The 16,431-nt window shown below is 36.1% G+C and overlaps 1 long non-coding RNA gene across 1 annotated transcript; it reads right to left on the bottom strand.

Annotated features, from left to right (window-relative positions):
* Nucleotides 1-3,916: 3,916 nt before the first annotated feature.
* LOC137003531 (uncharacterized) lies at nt 3,917-5,889 on the bottom strand. Its single transcript, XR_010891986.1, has 3 exons — nt 5,251-5,889; nt 4,787-4,840; nt 3,917-4,203 (listed from the first exon to the last, which is right to left on the bottom strand). It is a non-coding gene; the product is annotated as an uncharacterized lncRNA (long non-coding RNA).
* Nucleotides 5,890-16,431: the final 10,542 nt, after the last annotated feature.

The raw sequence follows: 16,431 nt of genomic DNA, 5'->3' as shown, positions 1-16,431 counted from the left end.
CTGTACATAATTGTTAAATTGACATTGTTATTGTTGGGCTTTCAAAGAGACTCAGTTTATCTTGTTAGCACGGCCTGTTTGCCCCTGCAGGTAGAAGGTGTAACTACTCTTTCTCCATTGACAGCCATTCAAAATGATCAGCGTAAAAAAAAAAATATTTTTTAAAAAAAAAAGTCAGATTTCTTCAGTCCTGCAGCACCTGAGTAACTGTCTTTGAGATGAATACTAGCTTTCTCTAGAAATTATAGAGCTCATAAGAAAACATCAATCGTTTAGTCAGTTTCAGCAGCACATTTAATTTATTCTGTAGAATTACAACAATTGACCCTTCACAAAGACCTGCCCTCCTTAGTTACTGTTGCTACGTCCGACAAGCCATTGGCTCTCACGCCACACATCATGTTCTCATGCAGTGAAAAATACATCACAGAGCAAAAAGGACACTGACAACACACTGACAGACAAGATAGAGCAGGTTTCTTTTAAAAGAAAGTCAGAGAGTTTGAAGAATGCAGTTTGCATTGATACATCAATGACTCAACATTGTTTCAATCATTACTTGCTATCTGGGATCTCAGCACTGAACCCTGAGGAGAGAGAAACACACAATTCAGCAGCTTTTTGGGGATTTGAATACATTTTACACCTCCTTTATCAACTCACACTCCTGTATTTGGTTGGATAAATAAAACATAAGGTTTATAAGAAAATAAATGTATTATTTTCTGTCGACTATCATAATCAGAAACATAGCAATTCAGTTAAAATAATAATAAAAAAGTGATTATTCACATTATTTGTTGTTAATGTGTCAAGGCTGACAATTCCTGGCATAGTCAAAGACATGACATACATCATATAAAGTTGATCATACCAATGCAATGCTCGCATAAAAGCCACAGAAAACATGCCTTAGAACAGACTAGATATGGAAAAATATCAAGCGTAATGTGATTAGTATGGTTATATAATAATAGTAATAAAGTAAAGATTTACAGTAGCACAGATATTGAATGCAGTGTGATCTCTGTATGAGCAATCACTGTTAATGCACACCTGAACTGAGCCAGACTCTCTGATACAATTACAGATCTGAGCTCATACCATAGACTTCTGTTACAGCTATTATAATTACTGAAAACTAAATATATCCTTTAACTCTTTTTTCAAATAAGAACATTGCCAAATGTCTCCAATGGAAGGTTTTGGTACTATTTATCCAGCATCTCTACACACACAAGCTGATAATGCCTGTTGCCAAAGCTGAAGCAGAACACAGAAGGAAGGACTGACCACCAGTCTCACCACAATAACACACGTGGTGTGTGTGGTTTGAAGTGCTGCAGTCAAACACCATTTGCAGTCATAAACAAAGACCTTATCTAGTTTTTTTTTTTTTTTTTTTTTGTCTCTATGGGGAATCAATGATAGAAATCTTTACAGCTTGAAAGTCACAGCTAGAGTTTCAAAATAAACCTTCATGTCAGTTTTGAAATGGGTGATATTGGGTTTCCTTTGAGACCATTTATATTTGTGTATGCAAAACTTACCAAGCAATATGATAAGATTTAAAATAAAAATATGACTCGTTTAAATCTTTTTGCCGTAATAAAAAATATCTCTTTTCTCTATGTTAATTTCCAATTAACATATCCATATTACAGAATACACAAGATTCAGAAATATTTATATCTTTTTAGGAATTGGTTTGTTCAATAAATTATATGTATAATTTTGAAGTATATTTCATGAACTTTGTTGACACAGTTTTTGTTATTATTAGTCAATTTCCAATTAATATTCTCAAAATGGTTATTCTAATAGTATTATTACAGAACGTTGCAAGACAATGAATCAAATATCTAAAAAAAATTTTTTTATTGTATTTGCTATCTTTAATACCATCACAATTTAACAAAACCTCTTTTTAAAAATAACTGTTAATAAATTTCACTGTTGCTTTGCAAAAGTCTCCAAAAACCTGCTGGTATTACATTGAATACAGTGCTACATTTTCAAAAAGGCAAAATGGTCTTTAAAAAATTGTCACATGTATACTCCTAGAGGAATGACCAACACACGAAAAGAATAGGAAATATGAAAAAATACATATAGCTTTTATTTGGGTACAATATAAAATCAGCCACAATGCAAAAAAATAAATAAATAAATAAATCACAATGAAGGGGTTAAACACACACACACACACACACACACACACACACACACACACACACACACACACACACACACACACATACACAGATTATAGCCCTAGTCCCACTGAGATTTCAAAATCTCTTGTTCAACAGGGACCTGGTCAAGAAAGGCAGCAAACAAATTCAAAAAGCACAAAACATGAGGAAATAAGAGAAGCACTCGTTCATAACATCTGCAGTAACAGACTAACATTCATTCACAGCAGTAAGAGTATCTGTACACTTCCACAAGAGTCATGAAGTCAGAGAGTTTAAATGAAGACTGTAAGCTCAGTTTGTGAATCCAGTCAATCATTAAAGACTTTGTATCCAGTTGAGTCTGATCTTCAGCAGTCATGAGCAGATGAAGGTGTTTGGTGTCCTACTGTACAGTAGATGATGGTGGTCCAGGTATCTCCTGTCATCTTCTGCGTCAGAGTCTGAAGAGAAATAAATCAAACCATCACAGAATGTGACACACAGTTAATATTCAGTATTGTCTGACATGACATTTATAATCTGTGACGTCTGCAGGAATAGAGATGAACAGACATTTGAATCTCACCTCAACATCATCGTAGTCTGTATCATCACTCTGTTTGACACCTGAGAGTCAGAATGGAGCTTTATTCACAGATTACAGCTTGTGTGGAAACATGTTTCTTTGTGTTTGATTGCTGTCAGATGTTTGATTTCTCTCATGTATCAGACTGACTGTTCTGGATTCATTAGACTGATATTACTATAGTAGGGCATGTTAGACATTGTGTTGAGTTTTTTCAAAGCTTAAGTTATTGCTACATGTATAGAAATTCTTAATAATGTGTTGAGTATTCAAGTCAGAACAATTTTTTAGTACTAACATTTTTTTTTTTCTCAATATTTAAGAGATGGACATACCTTTATTATTCTTGCAGCAACAGAAAAGGACCAAACCAGCAAACACTATCACTCCCACAACACCAAACCCAATAAGGAGCACATGTATGTAAGATGAACTGTAGGAGGATGGGATTAGAAGTATCTTATTCTCTGAAAAGTAAAAGATGAAGAAATGCAGTAATTAGTTTATTCTTAGTAAACTTTACAGTCACTTTATTATCTATTTAAATACCATGCCGCTTGCAATTTTTAAACCAAAAGCAGTTTGTTAGACTAAAGAAAAGTAAATAATTCTCACTGTATCTACACACACACACACTTCTTGAATAGAAGCAGATATTTACCTCCACAGATCTGTTTAATCTCTATTCTGTCTGTTTCACTGCTAACTGGGTTGCTATGGTTACAGATGATGGATTCCTCACTGCAGTACAGGATGAGAGTGTAGATCTCATGTGATGTCACTTCCTCTGGAGAGCATCTGTTGTTCTGATAGCTGGAGTGAATCATGAGGTCATGAGCTCTGCATGTTGCTGGACCAGTTTGAGTTTACAGTCAGAACAGGAGCCTCCACAGCATCTGAAACACACATTTACTTCAAGATCAATCACTTTCACAGTGATACTATACATTCAAACCTAAACACAACACTGTATTAGTCTAAATACAAAGGAATATTATATGAGCAACACTTTGTTTTGCAGTTGTTGCAGTAGCAAATAAAATCATAGATTATATATATAATATAAATTAAAAAGTGAACAAATTGCTCTTGTGATTTTTCTTTTATGCAGGAACAAATTACATCCCAAAAAGAAAATAAACTCACCTATACTGTATGTGGCAACATATGTATCTCCTACTGCTCTTGCTGTATAGAGTCCACTGTCTGTCTTCTGCATGTTCTTCAGTGTGAGAGAGAAGGTTTCAGTGTTGAAATTCACTCTCTCCTTGTAATTAGTGTCAAATATTGTTTTTTTTTTTATTTGACTTATATAAGTAACTATTTCTGTTGAATTGTCTTTGTCCCAGTACAAGAAAGGTAGTTCATGTATCTGTGTCTGTATATCCAGTTGAACAGAATCTCCCGTCTGCACAAACACAGAAATCTCAGCACTGAACCCTGAGGAGAGAAACACAGTTCAACAACTTTTGGATTTGGATCCATTTTACACCTCCATCATCAGCTCACACTTACATTTGATTAAATAAACAAGGTTCATAAGGAAATAAATGTATTGTTTCCATTAAATTATTATTTCCTGTCATCTGTCATCATCATGTCACTTTAAAATTGACAATCAGTTAATTTACTGAATAGTTAGGCTAATTGTTGTAGTTGTTTATATGTATTAACACCAGTTTTGGGTAAGTTACTCCAAAAAAGTAATTAATTACTTGCTACTAATTACATCTTCAACAGTGTAATTATTACTGTACTAATTTTTCTCTTTATAAAAAGAATTGCAACCAGCTGAACAATACAAGATTAGACATGAAACTGCTCTTTTAATTCTTTCAAATAAACAATATGAAATACCATAAATGATTCTTGAACTGACCAAAGCATTTAAAGGGAAAAGGATTTATTAAAATCTTACATTTTAACATTAGATATTAAAACTATTGTTTTATATAGAATTGTTCTATAGTATTTAGTGCAATTTCATTAAATAATTATAATTGACATTATGATGGTGTCCTACTGTATAGTAGATGATGGTGGTCCAGGTATCTCCTGTCATCTTCTGCATCAGAGTCTGAAGAGAAATAAATCAAACATCACAGAATGTGAAACACAGTTAATATTCAGTATTGGGTGGCATTGTAAGGGAGCTAGGAATGCAGATGAAAATGGAGGATAGGTGCAGGAATGAATTTAATAAAAACGAAGTAAACCCAAAACAGAGAAACACAGTGACCACAAACATGAACAATACATTCAACAACTGACAAGAACAAAGAAAGCACAAGGGCTAAGCTAGCAAGGTTCATCATGGGAACAATCAGACTAATCAACAGGCAATCCTACAAAGGACTATAAACATGGCACTTGGGACAGGAAGTAATACAAAAGTCCTAGACATAGGGAACATACAGTATAACAGACATGACATTTATAATCTGTGACGTCTGCAGGAATAGAGATGAACAGACATTTGAATCTCACCTCAACATCATCGTAGTCTGTATCATCACTCTGTTTGACACCTGAGAGTCAGAATGGAGCTTTATTTCACAGATTACAGCTTGTGTGGAAACATCTTTCTTTGTGTTTGATTGCTGTCAGCAGTGTTGGGGAAAGTTACTTTTAAAAGTAATGCATTACAATATTGCATTACAAATGCAGTTGAGCAACTTCCTCTTCCAAAACAGCAGATGGCGCTTTGCTATGGGTTAATTTACACTAGTCTCAACTCATCTGTTCACTGCTCATTTTTGCAACTTATTTTCTAAACGTGATTATTTTGTTTTATATTTAACTATATATGTCTTGAAATGTGTTTTTATGTATGTTTCTATCTTTTATTTCCCCTCCACTCCAATGTGGTTTTTGATTTAATTAAAGTTGTAGGAAAAACCTGATGAATTAAAAGAAAACTGTGTCACAAGCTGGTTTCAGTCCCATAGGAAAAAATATTGCTCTGTGGTTGCTTTTCCTAAGCTCATGAGGCTTAGTTATCATATATCCCTCATTTTTACTATAGTTTCAGATGTTTCTCCTAAAATTCCTTTAGGAGAAATAAGAATAGACAGAAATTAGACATGATAAATATCTGAGAGAAAAGGAGTTAAAACTCAGAATGTGGTGGAATTCGTAACATAGATAATCTCTTTACTGTCTTGCTGCAATCTCTTTCAAGACTCCATTATAAGAAAATTTAATTCTTTGTAAGCTATAGTTAGACTTAGTTTTGATTCTCATATATCTCTCAATGTAGTATAAAGTGTTTCAGATGGTTCTCCTATAAATCCTAAAGTAGACACAACTGAGACATGAGAAGAGAGATCTCTTTATTGTCTTGCTGTAATCTCTTTCAAGACTCCATTATAAAAATATTTTCAGAGGTTGCTTTTTTTGGATGACATTGGTTTTTTTTAACCTTTAATGGAAAAGACTGTTTGATGAGAGAAAGGAAACAATGGGAGAGGTGAGAAGTAAAGTACCTTTAGTTGTGACTCGAACTTGTGCTGTTTGAGGTGCCTCAATGTTGATGTGCTGCCCACAAGGCTATTGACAGAGATTTCTCTAAGCTCAGGAAGGGCTGATTATTCTCTTTTATGTCTCATTTAGGTACATTAATGCCACATTAATTTACACGATATTCTGATTCACGACCTAGGAAGCTATGGAGCTGATTGAGATGTAGGGAAAACACAATGAACTTGACATTGGCAGGCGGCAGCCTATGACGTCACCACTGGTGCAACTGTGAGCATAAAGGGGCATCTGTATAATACATCATCCTCTTTAGAAGGAGAAGAAGAAGAAGACGTCATCCTTTTTCCTGTCTGCAGGAGACTGTCTGTTTATACATGAGAAATGAGGAGCACACGTTTAGCCCCTGAGTGAGCAGAATGCGCGCATTGCGTGGGTCTCCTGACGCTATACAGAGTATTTCAAGCTCTAGTTGTAGGTTTGTAGACAAAGCAGGGACGAGTCGAACAGGAAGTTTCCTTTTTTGGCTCCTCTTGTTGGCTCAAATATCACTATTGTGATTATGTACATTTCTAATTCTAGGAAAGAGAGAGAAGAGTCTAGTAATTGTTGTTATTGTTTACTTTGTTTTTATCCACTTTCTGTGGATTTTTTCCCCCCTGTGACTAAGCAATTAATTCAATTTGGGTTGACTAAGCCTCTTCTTGTCGACTAATGGTTAGTCAACTTTTAGGGGGAAGCCGACTTCAAACACCAGTCAGGCCTTAGGCATTCCCCATAGCGACCCCTAGGGGACACAGCATCTCATTCCCTATTCTCAGGGAGCCATGCATGGTTATATGCGTAACCTGAGACGTTTTTGCAACCGGCCCCAGATGTCTTTTAGGAGAAACGTGTTAAATTTTTATTTTTTACTACTATTGTAAATACTGAAACTATCATTTAAATAGCACTATACATTTCAGAATATAAAGAGTTACTTCAGTGCACAGCATAAGATAAGACAAGTGTAAGATGTTTAGAATTAAAATAAATAGTTTCTTTTAACAAATGTAATACTAGTGTACCAATGCTTCATGGTTGTTGCATGGTTGGTTGTTTTTCTCCATTTAACATTTGTCTTGTACAATTTTGCTGTCCTGAGACAAAAACTCTAACAGTCTCACAATGGTCTCTTTTAAAGTTTTTGAAGAGATCACATCACACACTATGCTCAGACTTTTCTCCTTAGCTAGGTTGGTAGATTATCTCCTACGCACCTGACTTTACCCCAAGTTTACCTGGGGTGTCTCCAGTTGACACCTGAACATCTACATTCGACAGTCTGGCTTTGAGTCGGAGGACCAGAGAATCCCACCGGAAAAAGAATGCAACAGTTTATATAGGAGTGTTACGTGCTGTGTGTGTGTTTTGGGAATGTTTCTTTCTTGTTTCTGCCCCCTGTTCTCTGGCATGTGCTGTCTTGCTCGCAGGTCCACGCTGATTGGAGTAGGTGACTGTCACTCTTCATTACGGTGTCGTCTCTGCAGCCAATCAAGTGCCGCCCTGGAAGTTTAAAAGTCTCCCGGCGTGTCTTGTTCAGGAGTGCAGTTTGTGTGTGTGTTTCAGGCGTTTTAGTTAGAGCCTGTTATACTCTGTATGTTTTGTTCCTTTGGCGTGTGAATCCAGCACTTGACTTTGTTTTAATATGTTAGAATGTCGAGAGTTAAAAGTAACTGATTACCTTTTGGGGAAACAGTGAACAGGTAAGCAGGTCGCGCGACATACATATTGCCGGCAGTTATCAAGTGTTAGAAACACCAGGTAAGAGGTGAGCGCCCTTCTTGTATTTTGCTTTTTATTAAAGGGTAGGTATAGTTATGGCGTCGGGTGCGCCGAAGATCTCGGTTTTTCTTTTCACATTTTTCTTTGGTTAGTAAGTTTAGAGGGTTTAGAGAGCTTTTCTTTAATTTGGCGCCACCTTAGTTCCTTTTCCCCATTAGTTAATTGAAACTTTCTTTATCCCTACTTCTATATAAATTTATATGCATTGTATCATAGCGCACTCACACACTGATTAGTCGCTTCGGCTTGATGTACCAACAATAAACAAATTGATTGTACTTGCTTTTGTGTGCCTGGTCTTTTCTGCTGCCCGCTCCATTACAGCAATGTTAAAAACTAAATGTTGCGTTCTACCCTAGACCTTTAAAAGTTCGTAACATTTAATGGGGGCTCGTCCGGGATTAATATTTCCCGTGATATTAAATATTGCTGGAGTGGGAAGTAGAATGGCCATGGCTCTTTTGTAATTTGTTTGTAGGGCGTGACTGGTTAACCGGGTTTGTTTCGGCGTGGCAATGGCCGATTTTGATTTAGATAATTTCGCTAAAATGCCGTCTGTTGAGCAGCTTAACAAGTGCCGAAAAGATGATTTGCTATGCATCGCTGCTTATTATAAAATTGCGGTTACGAAGCAACAGCTTAAGAGAGATATTAAGAGCATTATCATACAAAGGTTGGTGGAACTGGGTGTTTTGGTTTCGCCTGCTGGAGCAGACGAAGACTCTCTTGGCACCAACATTCACTTAAGTGTGTCTGGTGATGAGGAGCAGGGTGGAACGGCTGAGGTGGAGGGGTCTGAGACCAAGGCTGTTCTGCCGCCCTTTGAACCTTTTTCTCCGAACTCTGTTGGGTCTGGAGGTGATGCCCAGCTGAAAGTTCGCTTGGCGCGTGTCCAAATGGAAGCGCAGGAACGGGCGGAGAGTCGTCGGGCTGAGATGAATTTACGTCTTGAAGTTCGCAGGTTAGAGATTGAGGCGGAAAAGCAGATTAAACTGCGTGAACTTGAGCTGAAAGCAGCTAAAATTTCACCTGCCCCAGTTGTTCCACCGGTGCAGGCTGCTGGCGCTCCTTCAGGGGCTGGGTTAGCAGTAACCACCTTTGACGTGAGTAAGCATATCTCTCTCGTACCGCAATTTCGAGAAGCAGAAGTCGACTCATATTTTGGTGTGTTTGAGGGTATCGCGTGTGGCCTTTACTGTTGCAGTGCAAATTAACTGGTAAGGCACAGGAGGTATGTGCAACTCTATCTTTAGAAGATTTAAATTACGACATGATGAAAGCTGCAATCTTGTGCGCTTATGAGTTAGTACCAGAAGCTTATAGGCAACGGTTTAGAGGCCACAAAAAATTCCAGTCAATCGTTCGTTGAATTCGCCAGAGAGAAAGGTGTTTTATTTGACAAGTGGTGCGTGTCGAGTAAAGTTGCAGATTTTAAGACGCTACAAGAACTTATTCTTTTAGAAGAATTTAAGAACTGTATTCCCGAACGGGTCGTTGTTTATTTAAATGAACAAAAGGTGACATCTTTATCTCAAGCGTCTGTTTTGGCAGATGAATTCGCACTGACACATAAGAACGTATTTACCACCGTCCGTTCTGATAAACCCACGTCCGTTGCTCTGATTAACCAGTCACGACCGAAAGCAGGTGCTCCGAAGTCAAAAGAAGATCGAGAATGTTTTTATTGTCATAAGTCTGGTCATTTAATTGCTGACTGTTCTGTGCTGAAACGAAAGCAGCAGGGCTCTGCGACCAAGAGCGTTGGTTTTGTAAAGGCTGTTGATGTTGAAAATGTTGAGAGAGATGGTAAGCCAGATTCTAGTTATGAACCGTTCTTGGCGGAAGGGTTAATTTCTATTACGGGTAAGTCTACAGAACAGGTAAGAATTAAAATGCTCCGTGACACTGGTACTACTCAATCCTTTGTGGTTGCAGGGGTGTTGCCGTTCTCTGAGCAGACCTTTTGTGGCAGTAATGTGTTGGTACAGGGCAGGGTCTCCTTAAAGTGCCGTTACATCAGGTGCATTTGCAGTCTGAGCTGTGTACAGGTTTTGTAAAAGTAGGAGTTCGTGAATGTTTGCCTGTGAAAGGGGTACAATTTATCCTCGGCAATGATCTAGCTGGTGGGAAGGTTTTTCCCGTGTTGGAGGTTTTTGATAACCCTGTGCTGGATCAGGCCGATGAGGTGTCCGAGATGTATCCTGAAATTTTTCCGGCCTGCGCCGTTACGCAAGCCCAGGCTCGTAAGAAAGATGTTTCCTCCTCTTTTATTGCACCTATACTTGCCGATGACGTTTTACCGCCGGTGGAAGGTAAGACTGTCGAAGAATCCTCTATCAGTTCGCACTGTTTGAAGTTGCCCGTGACGCATGGGAAAATTATTTCTGCACAAACAGCTGACTTGACTTTGCGAAAATGTTTCTCTGCGGTTGTTCCTTTGGAGGAAGCACAACAGTATGGAAGGCCGTTTCAGCATAAAAACGTTCCAGCGTTACTCGTCGTAATTATATTTTTACTAGTAACAATTAAATTAAAGAGCTCTATAATTTAATTTGTACTAGTAACAATTACAATTACAGAGCTCTATAATTCAATTTTTACTAGTAACAATTATGATTATAGAGCTCTCTAATTGAATTGTTACTAGTAACAATTACAATTAGAGAGCTCTACAATTAATTTATTACTAGTCATATGTCTCCATTGACTTCCATTCATTTTTAATTATAGAGCTCTGTAATTCAATTGTTACTAGTAACAATTGGGATTATAGAGCTCTCTAATTGAATTGTTACTAGTAACAATTACAATTATAGAGCTCTCTAATTGAATTGTTACTAGTAACAATTACAATTATAGAGCTCTCTAATTGAATTGTTACTAGTAACAATTACAATTATAGAGCTCTCTAATTGAATTCTTACTAGTAACAATTACAATTATAGAGCTCTCTAATTGAATTCTTACTAGTAACAATTGAATTACAGAGCTCTCTAATTGATTTATTACTAGTAAAAATACACATTAAAGATATGTGTAATTGCAGAGCTCTATAATTGAATTACAGAGCTCTCTAATTCAATTGTTACTAGTAACAATTGAATTAGAGAGCTCTCTAATTGTAATTGTTACTAGTAACAATTGAATTACAGAGCTCTCTAATCATAATTGTTACTAGTAACAATTGAATTAGAGAGCTCTGTAATTGAATTATAGAGCTCTATAATCAAATTGTTACTAGTAAGATTTCAATTGTAGAGCTCTCTAATTGCAATTCTTACTAGTAATAATTCAATTATAGAGCTCTCTAATTGAATTGTTACTAGTAAGAATTAAGTTACAGAGCTCTATAATTCAGTTCTTACTAGTAACAATTAGAATTAGAGAGCTCTGTAATTGCAATCTTACTAGTACAAATTGAATTACAGAGCTCTACAATAGCAATTCTTACTAGTAACAATTGCATTACAGAGCACTGTATTCAGCGACATATCATTATGCTAATCGTGCCTTATGCATATTCAACTGGGGTCAGTGGCGTAACTTTGTTTTACAAAGTGGGTGGGACAAGAATGTGTATGGGTGGGTGTATGTTGTATTATTATTACAATAATAATATGATATTAAAATTATAAATGTTCAAATATTATAGTTTTCCTACATCTGCTATAATACAATATCGTTAGTCTCGAGAGTATATACATTAGTTAATAAATACGACGATCCGCATTTAGTTATTGAATGTCCTGATGGGCTAGTGGCAGTTTCTCCGTTTAGGATGCAAGAGGTTCCCGGTTCTAATCCAACCATGTGTGTGTAAATTTTCTCATTAAAACCAAAGATTTTCATCAGTGATTGTATATCAAGAGCAGGGATACGTTTATATGTATTTTGTTTTTTGTGATTTCAACGTATCGAATAGAGAGTCTCCGCAACAGCGATAGATTGAACTGCTAATCCGTGTGCACGAGCGCTGTGAACCCTGTTGCACGCGCCTCTGATAACAGTGACAACGAGCACTCAACAACATAATTTCAAAAACAACACATCCCAGCGCCAAATCGCCTATTATTAACACAAATTGATAATCAACTAGAGGTGTTTATTTTGTATTAGATATCCGCGATAATCATTCTATTATTGCATAACAATACTAAATATAGGGCATTTCACCCTATATTATGTCCAGTGATATGAGTGTTCTTGGCTCTTAGCTTTACCAATATACAAAGGTGAATGAATATAACGACTAAATATAGGCTTTCATCTCAGGCATCATCTTAATTTTGCTTTAATGTGAACATGATTAATATGTTACCTAAGTCTGTAAAATATTTCAGGATACTTCAGAACCACGCTACAGGGCTTTTATTTTGAAACGCACCTTTGTAGGCGGGAAATCTGCAATCTGTTTTGCATCTCATGAATAGGAGTTTTTACTAGTAATAATACAATTATAGAGCTCTGTAATTAGAATTGTTACTAGTAAGAATTGAATTAAAGAGCTCTCTAATTCAGTTTTTACTAGTAACAATTGAATTAGAGAGCTCTCTAGTGGAATTGTAGAGCTCTGCAATTGGATTATTACTAGTAACAATTGAATTACAGAGCTCTGCAATTGAATTCTTACTAGTAATAAATGAATTGTAGAGCTCTCTAATGGGAATTGTTACTAGTAAAAACTGAATTATAGAGCTCTACAATTCAGTTGTTACTAGTAAGAATACAATTGCAGAGCTCTATAATTCAATTAGAGAGCTCTACAATCATAATTGTTACTAGTAAAAATTGAATTATAGAGCTCTATAATTGTAATTGTTACTAGTACAAATTAAATTATAGAGCTCTTTAATTTAATTGTTACTAGTAAAAATATAATTACGACGAGTAACGCTGGAACGTTTTTATGCTGAAACGGCCTTCCATACAACAGAGAAAATCTGCTTATTTCGTTGAAAATGGCTTATTGATGCGCAAGTGGTGTTCTGATGTTAAGGATGATTCGGAATGGAATGTGGTGTATCAAATCGAGCATGGCAAATCATTCTACAATATGATTGGTTCTTCATGTGTCAAACCCTTCTGTTACTAGGTAATGCCAGATCTGTCCAAATCATGGGTTTATTAGTTCGTTGATTACACAATATGTTGATTACTCAATATGGGGCTATTGTATTTAGACAGTTGTCTAGTTTCATTTCCCCTTATATTTGGAAATGATTCAGACAGAAATATCTGAGCACAATGTGCAATGTTAGAGATCTCTCCTATACTTTTAAGGGAAAAATATGAGAGATCCAGAGTCTTTAGTTTAGGAGAAAAATCTGAGCACAGTGTGGGATGTTGAGATATCTTCTGAATCTTTAGGGAAGGCAAATGTGAGACTACCAGCGTCTCTAAGGAGAAAATCTGAGCACAGTTTGTGATGTTATTGAGATCTATTCTACTACTTTAAAAGAGACCATTGTGAGACTGTTAGGGTTTTTGTCTCAGGAGACAAGTGTGAGAAGCAGGAGACTCAAGCAAAAGTCTCCACTTGATCTTAAAGTAACCTCATATTTGTCTAGGAGAAATATTTGAGATGTTAAAGAGATCTCACTTTTGATTTCTTTTCTATGGGGTGTGCACTTATAAAAGTGAAAATAAAACAAATTACTCTTATGAACTATCTTTTATGCAGGGAAAACGCATACTTATAACCGATACTCTGTATGTAACAATATTGTTCTCAGATTCTCCATTTGCTTTCGCTGTATAGAGTCCACTGTCTGTCTTCTGCATGTTCTTCAGTGTGAGAGAAGGTTTCATCATAGAATTATTATATACATTATATAAAGACATGCAGAGGTCTGATTTTTAACTCTAATGCAATTCCAATCCTTGGTCAAAGATATGGCATAAATCACACCAAGTCAAAAGTACCAACCATCACATAATGTTTTATCATTTTTAAAGCGTTACCAGCTGACTGAGTTTGTTACACATTTCAGAGTGATGCTCTGTATTCAAGAACCAAATTTCATTAAAATAACTGAATCCATTTTGGAGTTACAGATATTTTAGTCAAAGACACCATACATTATTCATTGCTCTCATGTTGTCACAGACACGCCAGGCTCCACCTCACCACAGTACCCACGCACCCAATCACCAGCATACTAATCACCGCCACCTGCATCTCATTCACTCTGCAATCACCAGCACTACAAAGCCACCACACTCACTGTCCGGTCTCGTTTGCAATACCTTGTGTTGATGCTTACCTTTAGGACTCCCCTTCATCAGACTTACCTGCTCCAGCGATCTCCTTCGTCTCCTGGTCCCTTCATGTGCTTACCCTTCTGTGTGTGTGAGTGTCTCCAACGTCTCCCTTCATCTCAGCTCCTGGATAAACAAGCCATACAAGGACAGTATTACTCTCAATTCATCTCTCAAGTACCTGATAACAGTCATAATCTCTCTGTGTTCTCATATTATTCAAATAAACTCACCTGGATTGCTTTTATCTCTGCCTCCGTGTCTATATCATAACACATGTGGCCAATTAACAATTAAAGGTTTGTTGATTATTGACATATTGGCAATGACACTCCACACCACATGCGCACAAAATTTGGCCTTTTTATATATATATATTTATATATATATATATATATATATATAAAAAAATTCAGCCAGAATTATGTGGAATCTCTAGAGCATGAGAGAGGGAATCAATCCATTGGTATTAAATACTTGTTTCTGACAAGTGGTTCATAAAATATAAAAAAATATATATCTCTAATAAATAAAACAGTTTAACTTTAAACTGCTCTAAAGCATCATCAGAATCACTTTGTGTTTTAACCCCTGAAAAAATCCCTCTCGGCTTTAGTTTGTCTTGAAAACAAGACATTTCAGTTATTTATACACATTTAATAATTGAGTGTATATTCAGCTGATGAGGAGAAGAATAAAGGATACAAGTAGATGATCTACTGCCATTGTAACAAACATCAAGATGACTGAAGTTGTGTTCTTAAAACAGGAAGTTGAATGTGTGAAATTACGCCCATGTAGCCTCTTCATAAATTTCTCGCCAAAAAAAACTGCTTAGTTCAGCATTTAATAACAAAAGGAAGAAATGAGTTTCACACTGATCCCTGAAAAGACAGTTATTTCCTCCATATAGATGAGACTAGAAACTATAAAACTTGACTATATGGAAAAATACACATACGTGGTGTGAGTAATGGTTATAATACCAGTACTACTACTACTAATAGCACAAGTGTTGAATGTATGAACATGTTATATTTTATATATATATATTTTTCATAAAGACTGATGTATATATACATCAGTCTTTATGAAAAATATATATATAAAATATAACACGTTCATACATTCAACACTTGTGCTATTATACCCTTACAAAAAAATTAGCATAATTCAAGTTCAAGTTTTCTTAAACAAAGCTCAAGGTAAAGCCCCGCCCTCATCCGGTTGTATCCAAATACAGATACAAATAATTTTGAGATTGTTACAAATACAGATATTGGCTACCTGCACACCCCTGTTGGTGTACGGTTTTTAACACTACTTGGGACTAAACTGGCCCACTTTTTAGTGTATAAAAGTAACAACAGTCAACTAGTACACAACTAGTTTTTCATTTTACTGCAACTATACTACAAGTGAACTTATAATAGTTTAATAGTCAAATACTTGTAGCACATTTTTTAGTTTATGAAAGTACACTTCAAAGTATACTCTCAAGTATACTTGCAAGTAAGTTTTCTTTAAGGGAATGTAAGGGTTAGTTCACCCAAAAATGAAAATGCCGTTCCAAACCCACAATTAAGATATTTTTGATGAAATCCGATGGTTTCTGAACCACACACATTTTGAGGTCCAGAAAGGTATTAAAGGTGCCCTAGATTCAAAAATTGAATTTACCTCGGCACAGTTAAATAACAAGAGTTCAGTACATGGAAAAGACATACAGTGAGTCTCAAACTCCATTGTTTCCTCATTATATAAATCTCATTTGTTTAAAAGACCTCCGAAGAACAGGCGAATCTCAACATAACACAGACTGTGACGTAACAGTCGGGGTGTACGCCCCCAATATTTGCATATGCCAGCCCATGATGTTCCCAACATTATGAAAGGCATTACACAAGGGCAGAATGTTTGGATCTGTGCAAAGCTGAATCAACAGACTAGGTAAGCAAGCAAGGACAATAGCGAAAAATGGCAGATGGAGCAATAATAACTTACATGATCCATGATAACATGATATTTTTAGTGATATTTGTAAATTGTCTTTCTAAATGTTTCGTTAGCATGTTGCTAATGTACTGTTAAATGTGGTTAAAGTTACCA

This window comes from Chanodichthys erythropterus, chromosome 16, assembly GCF_024489055.1.
Source record: "Chanodichthys erythropterus isolate Z2021 chromosome 16, ASM2448905v1, whole genome shotgun sequence".
Lineage (NCBI taxonomy): Eukaryota > Metazoa > Chordata > Actinopteri > Cypriniformes > Xenocyprididae > Chanodichthys > Chanodichthys erythropterus.
The sequence above is the reverse complement of the archived record's forward strand: the minus strand, read 5'-3'. Positions and strand labels throughout refer to the sequence as shown.